The 8,288-nt window shown below is 47.6% G+C and overlaps 1 protein-coding gene across 1 annotated transcript in view; it reads right to left on the bottom strand.

The window, feature by feature from the left end:
• Rab3b (RAB3B, member RAS oncogene family) overlaps positions 1-7,205 on the bottom strand; it is a 61,885-nt gene extending 54,680 nt beyond the window's left edge. The window contains exon 1 of the mRNA XM_021199923.1: positions 7,103-7,205. The gene's annotated coding sequence lies outside the window, so the exon portion shown is untranslated. The remainder of the gene's footprint in view (positions 1-7,102) is intronic.
• Between the last annotated feature and the right edge of the window lie 1,083 nt (positions 7,206-8,288).

The following is an 8,288-nucleotide window of genomic DNA, read 5'->3' as shown; positions in this document are numbered from 1 at the left end:
CTCCCTCCCTCCCTCCCTCCCTCCCTCCTTTTTTCTCTCTTGATTTTTCAAGACAGAATTTCTCCATGTTGCCCTGGCTGTTCTGGAACTCACTGTGTAGATCAGGCTGGCCTCAAACTCAGAGACGTGTCTGCCCCTGGCCTCCCGAGGGCTGATTAAAAGAGTGCACCACCATGCCTGGCTTTCAATTCACTTCCGCAGTCAACTCTTTTTCAACTGTCTTCCCAGTCACTTGGGCTCTAGTATTTGGCCTGTTCTACAATGAACTGGCTGCCTCCCCATCTGAATTGAATGGCAGCTCTAGCCATCTCTTACCTGCCAACTTTTATAGCGATTCCTTATGGAATGTTACTTCTTTCAATAAACATTTCTCAGACTACCAATGACAGTTTTCCATTACTTTCCATTACATATCCAGTTCAACGCTTTTGAAATATTTTTAAGCTATTACGTATGTGTAGGTGTGTGACTCTGCTTAAATATGTGTGCACTATGTGGGTGCAGGAGTTCTTGAGGGCTGGAAGAAGCTGTTGGGTTTCCTAGAACTGAAGTTACAGGTAGTTGTGAGCCACCCAGTGTGGGTACTGGAACCAAACCGCTCATCTGCAAGGGTAGGAGGTGCTTTTAACCTTTGAGCTCTCTCTCCAGCCCCCCCACTTTGGGGGGGGGTGATAGGAGTAGGATATCACTTTGGAACTCACTATATAGCTGGTCTTGAACTCATGACACTTCTGCCTTAGTCTCTCAAAGACTCAAATTACAGATATGTTGCACATGTCCAGCAACTTTACATTCTTAAGTTGCTAGGATTAAAGGGCTTTTGAAGCTGGGTATGTTGATACAGGCCTGTAATATTAGCATTTAGGAGGTGGAGGCAAGCCGGGCAGTGGTGGCACACGCCTTTAATCCCAGCACTTGGGAGGCAGAGGCAGGCCGATTTCTGAGTTCGAGACCAGCTTGGGTTATAGAGTGAGTTCCAGGACAGCCAGGGCTACATAGACCTTGGAAAACAAACAAACAAACAAACCAAACAAACAAACAAAAAACAAGAAATAGAAGGAGGCAGAGGCAGGAGGATCGGGACTTCAGCATCATCTTCAGCTATCTATCAAGTTTGAAGCCAACCTAAGCTACAGAGGACCTTGTCAATAAATAAATAGATAGATGAATGAATGAATGAATGAATGAATGAATAGATCAATAAATAAATAGTTTTAAAGGTGGATCTTGGGGCTTCTTCTTTTTAGCACAGCAGGAAGCCTGGCTACTGGTCCCAGTTTCCCATATATATATATATATATATGTGTGTGTGTGTGTGTGTGTGTGTGTGTGTGTGTGTGTGTATTCAAATAGAACCCAGAGGAAGCATGCCTGCTTTTAGTTATGCTAAAGCTGGGGAGTGGGGAAGAATGGGAAGAATGCAGGTTTCATTTCACTTTTTAAAGATTTATTTTTGTATTTTATGTGTATGGGTGTTTTGCTTGCATGTGTATCTGTGTACTACCTGTGTACAGTACCTACAGAGGCCGGAAGAGAGTGTTGGATCCTCTGGAAATGGAGTAACAGGTGGCTGTGGGTGCTAGGACTCAAACCCAGGTCTCCTGTGAAAGCAGCAAGTGCTTAACCACTGAAGAAATTACATTTTAAATGCTGACCTCATTTAAATATCTGATCTGCCAGCTCCCTCACTTGACAAGTAAGAACCACGGAGGCTCCATAAAGAACAGTGACTTGTCCAAGGTCACACGACAAACCAGTTGGTGACCAGGACATCTGTTACCTCATGTCTCCCAGAGTTGGCTGGGCCTAGGAAAAAATAAAACAGTAACAAGTTTCAGGTAAACCAAACAGTGTTCCCGGGATGGAGTGTCAGGCCGCCCGCCACACAGCAGTTTGCCTTACTGTCCTGTCAAGTCTGCTTATCTGGACACAGTACAGCTATCCCGGCGGGCCGAATGAGAACAGAGAGCAGAGTGGAAATGTTCAGATGGAAGCCCCTGAGGGCATTTTCTCAGGTGGGAGGCAGGAGCGACACAGACATCTGGCTGAGAAGCAGAAAGCCTCTCAGCAGGCAGCCGCCTGAGGCGGGGCTGAGCAGACAGGTCACTGCACAGTGGTGCGCACACAGAACTGCATCTGTGCGATAAGCATCCGCCAAACCATCCCTCTCTTTTGTGACAGTCACATAAATTGATAACGCTGGGTAGCTCACTGTCTCTGTGACAAGTAATACAGATGAAGGCCCAGGAATCATCTGGGAAGCCATTCTTGGTCCCAGACTTGGGGTGGGGGGTGGAGGGTGGGGGGCTGGGAGGTCTCCTCAAAGAGCTGTTGTGAAAAACCAATAACCCTTTCAGTCCTGTGAGCAGCCAGAAATAGGCACCTAAGTAGCTGCCATCAGTTAAGAAAGGGGTGAGTGTGGAAAGAGCCCTGAGAGGGAATGGATTCGCTCTTTTTTTTTTTTTTTTTTAANGATTTATTTATTTATTATATTTAAGTACACTGTAGCTGTCTTCAGACACTCCAAAAGAGGGCATCAGATCTTGTTACAGATGGTTGTGAGCCACCATGTGGTTGCTGGGATTTGAACTCCGGACCTTCGGAAGAACAGTCGGGAGCTCTTACCTACTGAGCCACCTCACCAGCCCCTGGATGCGCTCTTTTGATGGAGTCAGAAGACTGACCATGGATTTAAGTCTGAGAAGCTTGGATTGAGCCCAGTTCTCTCAATAATTAATTATGCAACTATAGGCAAATCATACTCTTAGCCTCAGTTTCCTCTCTATAAAATGATTGAGTCGAATGGCTCCCTGGAACAGCTGTTCTGACATTAAAGTCAGTATGTAAACAGACGCTTTATAGGATCTGGGGATGTTCTCTGTCTGTAAAAGGTTTGCCTCGTAAGCACGTGGACCAGAGTCCAATACCCAAATCCAAATAAAAATGCTGACATGGACCTGTAACTTCAACATGGGTAGGCAGAGACAGGGAGATTCTGCAGGGCCTGCCAGTCTAGCTTTAAAAACCTGGTAATTAAAAAATCTCTGTTTGGGGCAGGCGTGGTAGCACACACCTTTAATTCCAGCACTTGGGAGGCAGAGGCAGGCGGATTTCTGAGTTCGAGGCCAGCCTGGACTACAAAGTGAGCTCCGGGTCAGCCAGGGCTATACAGAGAAACCCTGTCTCGAAAAACCAAAAAAAAAAAAAAAAAAAAAAATTTTGTTTTGTATATATGTGTGTAAGTGCACATGTGTTAATGTGCTCGTGTGGAAGAGGTCAGAATACAGCTTACTGGAGTCAGTTCTCTCTCTCCACCATGTATGGCCCAGGGATTGAACTCAGGCCATCAGGCTTAGCCGCAGTCACCTTTACCCTCTGAGCCATCTTGTTAGCCATATACATATACGTATATGTATACATATTTTTCCAAGCTTCAGTTTTTTTTTCCTATCAAGTCATCTTAAGTGATGGAAATAGTTTGGGGTTTAAAATCAAACAAATTAGATTCAGCTTCCTATTCTATCACATATTTATTAGATAGATAAGGAAACTTACATGGCTCACATAGTTTCCCTCCTTTATAAAATAAACTTTGTTGGGAAGATTGTAGGTAATGTGGACGATATTCGTAACATGGCACATAAAACTAAGAAAACATTCAATGAATGTAAGTCTGTCTTCCTCGGGGAAACATTCATTAATGGAGTAAGAAGGGAGACAGAGGCCATGAAGCCGGCTCAGAAAGGAATGCCTGGAAGGAAGTGAGAGTGGAAGGAGGGGACTGACTCCTCCAACTTGTCTTCTGTGCCCGCACTGTGCCATGTTCACTGCCCACTACACACTGTATGTCCGTATACACACATTTTAAAACACTTGAAAAGGAAGTTGGATGTACATGTGGATCTTGTTCTATTGTATGTATTCTGCCAGCAAATCACACTTTTACAATTTACTCCTTTAGACTGTTCCTGGTTGCCAGTCTACCAGCACCAGGCCGGCCCAGGCTCCCTGCTTTCCCAGGGCTCACAGTCACAAACACTCTCCCAGCAGCTACCATGTATTGAGCACTTGCCAAAGGTCGAGCATCCTGCTAGCTGCTTCTGAGACACAATCAAGACTGGATACTTCTGACTGGAAGCGGGGAGTCAAGCATGCCATGACACAGCCACCCCTGCGCAGCCACAGTGGCTTCTCTGGAGCAGTGCTCTAGAGTTTACAAAACTCTTGTGAACCCACATAATTCTCCCTGATTCTTACAACCACAGTGCAGTTTCCCATAGTCACTGCACACCTACACCACGCCAGGTGCTCTGTGAACTCACAGAGATGGAGTAGGGACCTGGGGAGCTCAGTTACTGATGTTTCCCTTCGTATCGCAGTCCTTCGCCTTTTCCCATGCTGTGTCTTCTGACAGGAGCATGATTTACTCCACCACTAGCTAAATCTTTCATGTCTAAGAGACTTCACTGACCCATCTGCCTTCCTTAAATCCCTCTGCTCCTAACACACTAAGGCTTCTGACTCCCACAAGTGGCCTTTACCAACTTCCTCTGTTTTTTTTTTTTCAAATTTATTTTTATTTTGTGTGGTGTGTATGCTTGTGTAGTGTGTATATGTGGGTGCATGTATGTGTGGCATGTATGCATGTGTGTGGTATGTGTGTGTGGTGTGTATGCATGTGTGTGATGTATATGGTGTGTATGCATGTATGTGATGTGTATGCATGTGTGGTGTGTATGTGTGCATGTGTATGTGGTATTTGTGTATGTGTGTACATGTGTGTACATGTGTGTATAGATGTGTGTGTGGTGTGTGGTGTATGCATGTGGGGGGTTGCATGTGTGTGTGGCATATATGCATGTGTGTGTGGTGTATGTGGTGTGTATGCATGTGTATGGTGTGTATGCGTGTGTGTGTGTGGTGTGTGTGGTGTGTATGCATGTGGGGGGTGTGGTGTGTGTGGGGGGGTGTATGCATGTGTGTGTGGTGTATATGCATGTGTGTGTGTGTGGTGTATGTGGTGTGTATGTATGTGTGTGGTGTGTGTGTGGTGTATATGCATGTGTGTGTGGTATATGTGCGTGGTGTGTATGCATGTGTGTGTGTGTGGTGTGTGTGGTGTATATGCATGTGTGTGTGGTATGTGTGGTATGTGTGTGTGGTGTGTATGCATGTGTGTGTGGTGTATATGCATGTGTGTGTGGTGTGTATGAATGTGTGTGGTGTGTATGCATGTGTGTGTGGTGTGTATGTATGTTTGTGTGGTATGTATGCATTGTGTGGTGTGTATACATGTGTGTGTGGTATGTATGCATGTGTGTGTGGTGTGTATGCATGTGTGAGTGGTATGTATGCATGTGTGTGTGGTGTGTATTCATGTGCGGTATGTGTGGTGTATATGAATGTGTGTGGTGTGTATGCATGTGTGTGTGGCGTGTGTCTTTGTATGCATGTGTGGTGTGTGTATGTGCATGGTTTATGGACAGAGGCACTTTTACCCTGTGCACATGTGTGCCATTGCACATGCCGAGGCTAATGGAGGGCACTGTGCATCTTCCTCTTTTGTTCCCTTTCTTACTGTTTTATTCATTGTTTTTAATGTGAATGAATGTCTTGCCTACGTTTCTGTATGTACACACACCACACTAGTGCCTGGTGCCTGTAAGGGTCAAAAGAGGAAGTCAGATTCCCCCAGAACTGCAGGTAGGATGGTTGTGAGCCACATGCTGCTCCTGAGAACTGAACCCTTGTCTTCTACAAGAGCAACAAGTGCTCCTAACTGATGAGCCATCTCTCCAGCCCTGCCTCATATTTACTTACTTACTTACTTATTTACTTATTTATTTATTTGAGACTGTCACATTTCAAGCCCCAGGGGTTCGCCCTGTCTCTGTCCCGACAAATAGAGTTACAGGCGCAGAGATGATGCCAGCCTCTTCCGCGCTGAGGATTTGAATCCAGGTCCTCAAACCTGCGAAGCAAGCGCACTCCTCTTCTGTTTGGGGATGGAGAAGGGGTGTGATCTATCTGCTTGCACTAGGGTACACACACACACACACACACACACTCATTTCGTTTACAAGTCTACAGCTTTTCCTGTGGATTCTGGGAAGGTGGGATGGAGAAACTCCACACCTGTTTTGGCTTCTAGAGGCTGTCATCCTGCCCTCTCAAAGTCTCTTCCACGCTTGACACAAAGATAGAATTGCATGTGGATGAATTTTTCTGTTCACTATTCTCTTCTTGCCCATGGCTCCAACTGGCATTGTAGTCTGGTCCAGTGTCTGCTGTCCTCATGCTGTGAGGAGCCAAGACGTGGCTAGTGCCAAGGTTGTACTCAACCCTCACCTCACACCCATCATCCCTGCAGCAATCTCACTCTCCAAGTTCCCTCAAGGTTTCTCTGCTTCCAGCTGCAAGACCCTGCTCCATTCCAGCGCCATTTCCTCCATCCTGACCAGAACTCAGGTGTCCCAAGCCCATAATAAGGGTCAAGACTCTCTCCCCTACCAAGTTCCAGTCCCTCTCTAAGGGCGGAGTAGACCCAGTTGGCTCCCCACATTTCCCTTCTTCCAGGCTCGTCCCCCTCCAAGCCCCACCCCTATGTCTCCATCCCCTGAGACCACCTCGCGAGTACCAGCGGGGCTCGGTTCTTCACCTTTTCACTCCCAGCTAACCACATTCACGTCCCGGAAGTTCTCAATCCCACCAGACACCCGTTCCTGCTCTGCGCCCCTTCCTTTCAGCCCTTGCTCTTCTGCTCGTCTCAAAGCCCCTCGAGCCCACCCCAGCTCTCCGCCTTCACGCCCCCTTTCGCCTGCCTCCCCTCCATCCTTTCAGCATCCCTCTGCTGACCTAAGATGTACCCAGCCACCCCTCACTGCCTGCAGTAGCTGCTCATCTGCCCCCAGCCCCAATGGTCGCTGCTTCCCGGCGGACCTGGGAATCCCAGAGTGCGGAGTGCGAGCCAGCACTCCTGCTTTGCTGCGGTGCGGGTCCCTGGCGGCCTCCCGCAGCCCCTCTCTGAGTCCCCTAGGCTGCCTTGCACTCGATTCCCCGGCTCCCAGGCAGTGCGGAGCCGGGTCGGGACCGCGCCCCTTACCTCGGATAAGAGCTGGCTCACGGATAGTGCAGCCGGACTGTCGCACCTGGCGGTAGTGGGCGAGAGGCAGGCGGGGCGGGTCTGGTTCCCACCTCGGCAACGGAGAGCTGAGAGGCTCTGGCTGAAGATGGGTTGGGTTCCCGCTGGGTCCAGGCCCCGCCCCTGGGCGGTACCCATATACGATCCGCCCCGCCCCTCCGTTCCAGGCAGGTGTAGGGAACCCACAATTTCTTGGGAGCCTTAGACCCTATATATCTGGGTGACTATTATAATCTGCCCACATTCTATAGTCTGCACCTACAGGGTGCTCAGAGGGCTTTGATGATAATGTAGATGATGATGGCGTCAAGTTTTGCTATTTCCAAATGCTTTACTCCATTTTCATAAACTCTCAAGGAAGGAGCACAACCTGTCCACAAGTGAAAACTGAACTAGGAAGCCAGGTATCACTGTCTGCCCCACTCGCCACCCCTTCATGGTCCTTGTCCTCTGAGACTGGTAATCCCATCTGAACAAAGCCAATGCTTCCTCTAAGTTTCTTTTTCTCTGCATAAAGTATCCTGGTTCAGGACTCATGGCTTCTGGTCTGGACTAATGCAAGAATTCTAATTCCTGCCTCTCTTTCCAGCCTCTATACCAGTGACCTGAGTCACCTTTTGAAATGACATCGACCTTGTTAAGATAACCCTCACTGCTTCCCCATGACCAGCAGTAGCATGGAGGTTGCCAACTGGGGTGGTAAATGTCCTTGTCTGAGCCTTAGCGGGGCCCAGATCTTTCAGAAGTGGTAGGTCACCTTCAAATCCTTATATGGATTTCACTTTCCGTTGTCCTGAGGTCACTGGGCTGACAGTTTGGGTCTGGAGTTATTATTCTTTTCTTTCTTTCTTTTAATGATTTATTTTTATTTCATGTGCATTGGTATTTTGCCTGCACGTATGTCTGTGTGAGGGTGTAGGATCCCTGGAACTGGAGTTACAGACAGTTGTGAGCTGTTATGTGAGTGCTAGGAATTGAATCCAGGTCCTCTGGAAGACCAGCCAGTGCTCTTACCCACTGAGCCATCGCTCCAGCTCCTCTTTGTTTTTTTCTAGTCATCCCCACCCCAGATCATAGAGGTATGAGTCAGATAACAACTCCAGATTTTTCTCAGTTCTGTTATGACTTGTCTAAGATGTTTCTTTGC

Source organism: Mus pahari, chromosome 6, assembly GCF_900095145.1.
Source record: "Mus pahari chromosome 6, PAHARI_EIJ_v1.1, whole genome shotgun sequence".
Classification (NCBI taxonomy): domain Eukaryota; kingdom Metazoa; phylum Chordata; class Mammalia; order Rodentia; family Muridae; genus Mus; species Mus pahari.
The sequence above is the reverse complement of the archived record's forward strand: the minus strand, read 5'-3'. Positions and strand labels throughout refer to the sequence as shown.